The following is a 9,195-nucleotide window of genomic DNA, read 5'->3' as shown; positions in this document are numbered from 1 at the left end:
GTGCTGGCACGGGGTTTGTGTTTGCCAGGGATAAAATTTTGGTGAGGAGCAGATGCAATTAGGAGCAAATGGAATTGAATGGATTCAAGGAGGAGCTGTTTCACACCCAGCTTTTAGAAGAGGTTGTTCTGAATCTGGACCTCCTGCGTGCGCAGAGGGAGAGAGCCCGACGTGGATATTTCCAGGAATCAGAATTAAGGGTGTAATCTGATATTGCATCCCTGCAAGTGAGCAATGCAAATAAAGCTGCCCCTGCACTTGTTACAGGGGAGACAATATGACTTTACTGTAAAACCCACATTGCTTCCTTTGGTGGGTATATATAAGTATACATTATTCAAAATTCAAATATTAATGATCACATAAATATTCCATGATCTTGGCTATTACTTTCAGAACAAACATTTTAATTTTCAGATGTCATATTTGTAAAAGCTGCATTTTGAGTAAGAAAGAGAGAGACAGACCCTTTTAAAGGTGTCTCCGTGTCTTGCCAGGGTATCTTTGCTTAGCAAATACATGGCACATTTAAATTTCTTTTAGCTCTACAACATTCACCTGCTGAAACATTTACAATGCTCCTATTGAAAAAAGAAAGCTATAGGAGGAAATAAAAAGCAAATGTGTGTGTTTGGATGAGCTGGGGGTGTCTCAAGTGCGTGCCAGTGGGTAGAAGGAGATTTATGAGGCTGAGTTTGTGTGTGTGAGCTTTAGAACAAACTTCAAGGGTCTGTCTGACCAGAGCAGGGGATTATGTGAGTGGCCTGTAAAACTACATCCTCCCAGCACTCCAGCTTCCCTAGGAGCCCTTTCCAAATGTATCCAAATGGAAGGCACAATGATAAATTATAAAATATTAAGCACAAATGAGCCTTTTGACTTGTCTAGACAGTCTGGATCAGATTTTCAAGGGAAAGTTATAAGAAAATGTTATTGATGCCAAAAGTCAGCTTTTGTGTATGCAAATGGGTCGTTACTGCAAATGCTGCGAGTGGATTTCCAGATATTGTTTCAGGATCAGCTGCCAGCTCGGGGTGAGCTGGATTTTCCAGGCTCTCAGCACACGCCCCTGCAGCCAGATTCCCAGATGAGCTCAGCAGTGGTGTCCCAGTGGGGTGGGATCTGGGGGGCACCTGGAAAAAGCTGGGTCTTCCCTATTTAATCAAATAGAAGCAAAGTGCTTATAGAAATCACGGGTTTGTTGTGAGTAATAAACACAGAAAGTGGTGCTTTGGTGCTCAGGTGCTTTGAAAATTTGCTTGTGAGTCTTACCTCTGTTAATATTTGTTGATCCTGATCGGTTCCCAGGGGGTGAGAGTCCCTTCCAGATCCTGGTGGACCTTGACAAAAGTCCTGAGGGTGGAGGGCACCACCTTGTCCTGTGCCCAGGTTCCTTTAGTTGTAAAAATACCACCTCAGCCTCACTTTGCACGTGATTTGGAAATCATTCCGCTTCAAAAGCTTGTTTTGATGTGTCTCTCTTGGTCAGCATGCATTTGCTTGCACCTTTGGCATCCCCACGTCCTCGTGGTGGGATGAGGAGTGCTTGGGAGTGTTCTCCACGAGGAAGGAGCTGTTCTGAGGGGTTTAGCTGAGGCTTTGATTTCCCAAAGAGCTGGGATTTGGTTGGAGGTGTAAAATAATATCTAATTAGCACAGAAATCTGTCACAGGGATAAACAGGGGTAGTTCCAATCATTTGTACACACAGAGGCGAGAAGTCACTTCTAATACTGTTAAAAAATATTGAAAACTCAATCTCAGGATGGTTTCCAGAGGGGCCCAGGGACTGTTTGAGAAACAAAATGCCTGGAGTGAGATGTATTGGAATAAGATGATGTGACAGCCCCTGCACACAGATCCTGCTCCCACTGTGGTGGCCACAGCAGTTACTGGGAGTGTTGGGAACACTGGGCTGCCCTGGGCACGGCAGGGCTGGAACAGAGCCCGGAGCTGTGGGAGGCTCCTGCAGCTCCCTGGGGGCTCTGTGCTTTTCTTCTCTCCTTGGGGATAAAGTGGATCCCCTTCAGGGAGGGGACAGGCAGCTCCACAGGCCCCCAAACCATCCCCTGCACCCAGGTGACAAACACCTGTGACCCTGGCAGATGGTGAATCCTTCGGTTCTTGCCTGATGTCCTGGAGAAACGATGGGCCTCAGCTCAGCTTCCCATTGCCATGCTTGTGGTAATTGTGAGCTTTTCACCTTTCTGCTGTTCCTCCTGTGCCTTCCTCTCTGTCCATGCACAGGGTGCCAGTGCATTATGCCATATTTGATGTTACGGGGTAAGTTTTTGTTTCTTCACTTGCTTTCCATCATTTAGCAGCCCTTGGCATCCCTATCAGCTGCTGAGCAGAATTAGGAGCTGCTGCTGGTATTTGCTCTGCACAGAAGTGTTGGTCAGGGTCCTCTGGGGAATGAGTGACCAGCACAGTGATAGAAGGAGATTTGTAAATTTTTTAAAACCAGGCTCAGCTTACAGGAAGAATCCTTCAGCCAGTGGGGCTGACTTTGGTTCCTGCTGCTGGCATCCCAACTGCTGCTGGCCAAATGCTGCTCAGCAGGGCCACACCTCAACGATTCAATTCATTCTCCCTGCAATCACTGTGCTCTTCTCAGAGCCTGGACAGTTCTTTGCAGACAGTTTATCCACAGGTTAAATAAAACCACTCAAGCCCAGTCAAGTCACCTTCAGCAGCTCTGCAGGGCCACAGGGATGGGGAGCTCTGGCTCTCCTGGTGGGTCCCGTCCCATTGGCAGCTCTTTGGTGAACACCAAAGATTTGTTGGGTTGACACGAAATCTGCTCAGCAGAGGAGGGTGGGGAGGGAAGGGCAGTGTTCACCAGATCTTTAATGGATTTACAAGCTGAGGTTTGCATTAGGATTGCTGCAATCTCTGCTTTGGGTGCCCAGACTGCCAGCTCTGTGTGCTCAGCGCTGGCGGGCGCAATGGAAAGTTCCAGAACATTTCTGACAGTGCTTCAGCCCCAGATCACAGAGCTTTGCAGGGAGTGGCTGCCCCTGGGAGCTGTCACTCACATCCCCACCAGGAGCAAGGAATAAAGTCCTTCAGCTTGTGAGTCTCTCCCAAGATCAGAATCTTCCACAGTGGGTTTTGGCCTGCTCACTCAAACCTGACTGACAGAAAAATTCAAAGGTATTTGAGGCTAAGTATCAGGGTTTGACCTTCCAGGGGCTCCTGTAGTTCTGGCACTGTTGGTTTTCTCTGCAGCAGGCACACACAGCGCTGCCTTACACGTTACCTTTGCATTTTCATCTCCTGTAATTCCTTCTGATACATTTCACCACACGATCTTCAGACAGGATTTGTATTTGCTCTTGGGCTGTTTCTCCTGTCCTACATATGTCAGTAACTTTCTGCAGAGTCAGACTGTCTTCCCTGAAGAATTTTCTATTGTCATCACTTCTGAGCCCCACTACAGTTGCTGCCCCTGTTAATTCCCTTACAGAGATGCTCAGTTTTGTGTCACCAGCAGGGCTGTGCTGGCTGTCCTCCGTCAGCTGCTCGGAGGTGCCTTTGGCACACAGCACAGAACCTATTTTCTGGACACAAAAATCACACAATTTCTTGGCTGATAGGTCACACACATAAATGCAAATATTAAAATCTTAATTTGTTATTATCTGGTGGTGTGTGTGCTTTTGTGGAAATACTCTTTGTTAAATATTATAAATGCCATAATACTCCCCAAAATAAATACTTTCATTGCATTCTTTATACATTTTTGTGCACCTGCTTTTTCAGCCCAGAACTGGAACCCAGGATATGACAGAGGAGAGATTTTCATAGACACAAATGGGAATTAAGTGTCCAATTCAATTGACTTTTAATTGGAGTTGAACAACTAGAAAGTCTTTGAAGAACTCTGCTACACTGAATCTCTTAATTTACCCTGAACCTGTTTGTTGATGAAATCCCAACTCCTCAGCAGCTGTAGGGACAGGTTCCTTTTTGCTCCAGTAGCCACATTATCATCCACAAATACCCGAGGAGTTGGGTCTTAGTACAGTTCATATCTGAATGAGAAATAAACTTGCTCTGATCTTTCACCTTGTGGTCAAATAACAGAGAAATGTAACTACAATGAGCAGGAAAATCAATCATTTTAAAATCATCCTTATTTTAGCAAATAAATTATTCTATGTTTCATTCAAACATGATTTCCTATTACTAAAAATCTCCCTGTTTTCTAGTGGAAATGGACAAGTAGGGATATTTTGAGTAAAAAAGAATATTTTTGAAGTTAGTTCTTTAAATTATAGTTGTGCTTATTAAGACAGAGCTTAACAAAATCCAATTGCTAATTAAAAGAATTACAGAAACTTTCATAACTTTTTCCAGTTCTCTTTGAGCTTTTTGATACAAATGAAAATAAATGAAACAAATCTTTAATAGATTAGAAAGGCAAACGTCCAACCCAAACCTGTTACCAGTGAGGAGTCAAAAAGAGAAGCCTATTTTGCATCTCTGAGAAGATGACCAAGATTTTAGAGATTCTGGCTCAAGCCACAGAAGATTTCCTAAAACAAGGATAACAGAAATACATTTTTTCCCTCATTCTCTCTCTTTTTTTCTCCAATCCTTCCCATTTGCTTTATTTCTGTCGCTGTGGTACCTGAGGTGGTGGTGCAGGGGCTGAGCTCAGCCCCTGGCACGGGGCAGATCCTCCTGGTGGGTGATGTCTCTGCCACCTGCACATGCACATCAAATGCAGATTTTACTTTCTTCCTTTGTATTCCACGTATCCTGCAGCAGATAAGGGAGACAAATGCACTTTCATTGACAAAGCCTCACAGAAAGCTTTGGGGTGGAAAGGATATTTGGTGATGGTATCTAGAGTAGTTTGTCCCCTCTGCACCGTGGCAGGATTGATTGCTTTATCAGTAAATGATCCCTGATGGATGAGTATTGGGCCTGGGCATCAGTTAAAAGTGAGGATGATAATTCAGTTTTACTGATGCCACTGAAAGGGGAAGTTAATCTATTAAATTGTTTAGAAGTTTTACAATTCCCCATGAAGTGTTTAAAGCAGAGCTGCTCAACTTTGCCACTGCCTGACCTACTCCTTCCTCTTACCCTCCTTCTTATCCATGCATAGAGCATGGAATTAACCTGCTGGCCTCCAGCAGAGCAAGGAGGGAGACAAGGTGATCCTTCCCCCTGTTAAGGACAGAAAGGATCTCATATACACATCAAAAGTGATGGGGACATTTGTTATAGGATTACGAATTATAGGGGCTGGAAATGGGAGGTGGTTTGGGTCACATTTAATGTCTGGGCTTGGGCAGCCCCGCTGTGGGATCAGGGCTCGGATCCCTGACTGGGTCAGGGGGTGCTCCTGCTCTGCCCTTACCTGCACCAGGCTCTGGTGGGACATTTCCTTGTGTGTGTCCACAGCCTGGCACCTTCGGGGGCTCCAGGTGCCTCCCACGGGACTCTGGCTCCAGTCTGGCTCCCCTGCTCCTGGAAAAGGAATCATGGTGTAGATTGGGTTGGAAGGGACCTTAAAAATCATCTCCTGCCTTCTCTGCCATGGGCAGGGACACCTCCCACTGTCCCAGGCTGCTCCAACCCCCAGTGTCCAGCCTGGCCTTGGGCACTGCCAGGGATCCAGGGGCACCCACAGCTGCTCTGGGCACCCTGTGCCAGGGCCTGCCCACCCTCCCAGGGAACAATTCCCTCCTAATCTCTAATCTAAACCTCCTCTGTGTCCATTTGAAGCCATTCCCCCTTGTCCTGGCACTCCATCCCTCAGAAATCCTCTCTCTCTCCATCTTTCCTCTTGGCTCCTCTAGCCCACAGTGAGGTCACTCCAAAGCTTCTCCTCTCCAGGCTGAACAATCCCAGCTCTCCCAGCCTTTCCTCCCAGCAGAGCTGCTCCATCCCTCTGCTCATCCTGGAGCCTCCTCTGGACTCTCTCCAGCAGCTCCAGGTCCTCCCTGTGCTGGGTCCAGAGCTCCTATCCCAGTGTTCCCAGCACTGACTGGTTGGCACGGGGGTGTCAGAGCCACACCAGTGCATCCACAGCCCTGTGACAGGGGAACAGAGGAGAACTTCTCTTTTGGGGGCAGTTTCTTCCCTGGAATGATGCTCTGTGCCACCTCAAAGGCAAAGCTTGTGCAGAGCCAGCCCAGCCCCAGACTGATGAGGCACAGGGACAGATGGAAATGAGAGGAAATTAGAATAAAAGAAATTAGTATTTGACGTGTACAAGCATATGCACATAAATATAAATACATTTATATCTAAAATCAAATAGTTTTTCCCCAGAGTGAGTGAGCTGTAGCTGCTGCTTGGGCTGTGCTGTCACTCCTGGAGATGATTGTAGAGCCCCTCAAATTACAGCACAGCCTTTTACCCACCCTGGTGCCACCCATCTTCCCTCTGTGTCAAATGTTGATTAGGAAGGTCTCTGAAAGCTCAGCAGAGGAAAAAGCTGGGAGACAGAATTATGATAATGGAGACAGACAAAGGTACAGAAGAAAGGGAATGGATATTATCAGCATGTTACATTTGTGTGCAAGGAGCCAGACAGGATTAAGCTGTTTTGAATAATGCAGCTGACAACTGCAATGAAGAAAATTTGCCAGTGTTGGACTCCACCCCAAAGTACCCAGTTTAGTCCATATCTGACATCGTGAGCCAGGGGTGGGATGCATCACAAACTCAGTTATGGAACCATAAAATCCCAGAATTTTATGGGACCAGGGACACCTTCCATTATCCAGGGTGCTCCAAGCCTGGCCTTGGACACTGCCTGGGGTGGGGCAGCCACAGCTTCTGCTGAGAAAGCCAAGGCAGAGTTCCCTGACTGCCAGCAGTGAGAGCTGCCACTCAAAATCACCTCATCAACAAATCCCACGTTGCTGTGTCCCCTCTTGCCTGGGCCAGAAAGAGTTTCAGAGAAGATGAAAATTGAGTAATGGAAGGGGAAGAAGTCTTTAAAAATAAACATATAAGCCAAAGTTGGCTGTTGAGGGGATGGTGCAGTAGAGGATGGATGGCTCAGAGGGACAATGGTCACAACCAAAGCTCCTCAGGGACAGTTTGTCCTCTGAATGAGCTGAGCAGGCACTGTCCAAGTTGTGCTCAGGTATCACTGGCAGGGCAGGACTAGGTCAATTAATAGAGATATCTGGGTATTTTCTTGCCTGAACAAGTTTTCACTGGAAATTACTCGCTATTTAAACCAATTTCTTGTGTGGAAATGTGTCAGTTTTGAGTAAGCATTTGCCAGGAAGATTTTTTGAGTTTCAAGGAGATTTTCTAGACCAAAACAAAATAAACCAGAGAACCAATGGAGGGTAAGTCACTCACCAGCACCGGGGGTGTGAGTTCCAATGCCTCCATGAGGTTAGTTGCTTACTAAAATTCATCTTTTGTAGGTCCTCCTGACGCAGAGAAAATAGAGACAGAAATGAAGTAGAAATCAGAATTTTTGGAGTTTTTCTTCCGTGCATTCTCTGTACCTGCTCTGGCTATCCTGAGGTGAGAGGCACCACTGTCCATCCCTCACCCACTGCTGCTGCCCAGAGCTCGCTGCCCTCCTGGGCTCAGCACTGCCAAGCAGCCACTTCAGAAAATAAAGAGATTTGTTGCTGGCTTTGGTGCCAGGTCAAGCAGAAACGTGGTGCTGCTATTCCCCTCTCAGCAGGGTCAGAGGGGTGCTAATGGATCCGGGGGACCACAGTGCTGACTTAGCTGCAAATCCCCCTGCCCACAGCGCTCCCTCACCACTTTTATTTCAGCACCAACTGCTCCAATTCCCCTCCCCATCCTCACACTGGCCAGCACAAAGGGGAATAATTTGGAATAACAGGAAAAAAATCAATGTTTGGGGATGCATTCCTGACCTTTGCAGCGATGAGGACCCCAGACATGGAGTTCCTCTGAAGTGGAACCAGACGATCCTGGTCCCTTCCCGTGGGCATCACTGAAACTCCTGCACAGGCAGGGGAGGGCTGCCCTGGGGAAATCCTTTTCCATCTGAGCTTTCCAAGTTGATACAAGCAGGACAGGCCTTTGGAACAGCAACTCTGCCTTCTGAACTGCACTGAGGAAAAAGCAGGGCATCTTCAGGAAGCATTTTTAAGCAGCAATAACAAAATCAGAGTGATGGTCCCTATTCAGGGGGCAAACCAACCTTTGCCTCAGAGCAAACATAGTGGGAAAAGAAATAAAAATGTCTCAAATAAACAACTCAAATTGAGCTCAAACCCTGAATTCTGCCTTTGCAGGTTTCCACATTACTCAGTGGAGAAGAGGAGAAAGAGCCAATGGAAATGACAATTAAGAAATCTATGGAATAAGAGGTGGTTCAGATAAAGTAAAATCCTGACTACAACTTTACCTCAAAATGAGCAGAACCTTTTCTAGGTTTCAGAAAAGTTAGAAGCATTTTTTCTACAAGAGAAAAAAAATTCTGGTGCTTCCCTTCTCCCCGATTCAAGAGAATTAAAAAAACCTGGTGAGCAAAATATTGTAAGTAACAGAGCATAAAGGGACAGCAGTGGCTCAGGGAGTGAAAGAAGAGCCTGGATTCAAAAGTTCTGGGTTCAGTTTAAAATACTATTCCTAAGCTGCTTAGAGACTGGGCAGAATATTCATTAGAAACCCTTCATTTTCTTTCCAGCCCTTGTTTATTTAGAATGTAAGAGAATCTGGCTGCAGACAGTGGTGAAATGAACTCTTTCCTACTATTGTAACAAACCAAAACCAGGAATAATTGTTGGTTTTTTGTCTCTATGTGCCAGCTCTAACTTTGCACTCTCAGTCTGAGGGGATTAGATGTTTGTATGGATTGATGGGATCCCTCTCAGCCTTCCCTTCTCCGGACTGCCCAGGCCCAGCTGCCGCAGTCTTTCCTCATCAGAGATGCTCCAGACCCCAAAGCATCTCTGCAGCCTCTGCTGGACTCTCTCCGGTTCCTCCTTTTCTTTCTTGACCCAGAACTGAACACAACCCTCCAGATGTGAGCCGGCCTTTGCAGCTCTGTACCAACACTCACCTGCGGGTGTGCAAACAGAGCGCATTGCCATTGTCCCTGGACACGGCCATTTCTCCTGCAGGGAATGCAGGATCCCGGAGCCAGGAGCGCTCCCGGAGCATCCCGGCAGGATCCCGGAGCCAGGAGCGCTCCCGGAGCATCCCGGCAGGATCCCCGCGGCAGGGGCGC

General features: G+C 46.9%; 1 long non-coding RNA gene across 1 annotated transcript in view; it reads right to left on the bottom strand.

Annotated features, from left to right (window-relative positions):
- Positions 1-8,069, bottom strand: part of LOC108446902 — a 15,437-nt gene extending 7,368 nt beyond the window's left edge. Inside the window, exons 1-4 of the long non-coding RNA XR_001862238.1 lie at positions 7,874-8,069; positions 7,338-7,411; positions 5,374-5,483; positions 1,273-4,766 (exon numbers count right to left, since the gene is read on the bottom strand). This is a non-coding gene — a long non-coding RNA (uncharacterized LOC108446902). The remainder of the gene's footprint in view (positions 1-1,272; positions 4,767-5,373; positions 5,484-7,337; positions 7,412-7,873) is intronic.
- Between the last annotated feature and the right edge of the window lie 1,126 nt (positions 8,070-9,195).

Source organism: Corvus brachyrhynchos, unplaced genomic scaffold, assembly GCF_000691975.1.
Source record: "Corvus brachyrhynchos isolate BGI_N302 unplaced genomic scaffold, ASM69197v1 scaffold10, whole genome shotgun sequence".
Taxonomy (NCBI): Eukaryota; Metazoa; Chordata; class Aves; order Passeriformes; family Corvidae; genus Corvus; species Corvus brachyrhynchos.
Note: the sequence above shows the minus strand (reverse complement) of the source record. Positions and strands in the feature narration are given on the sequence as shown.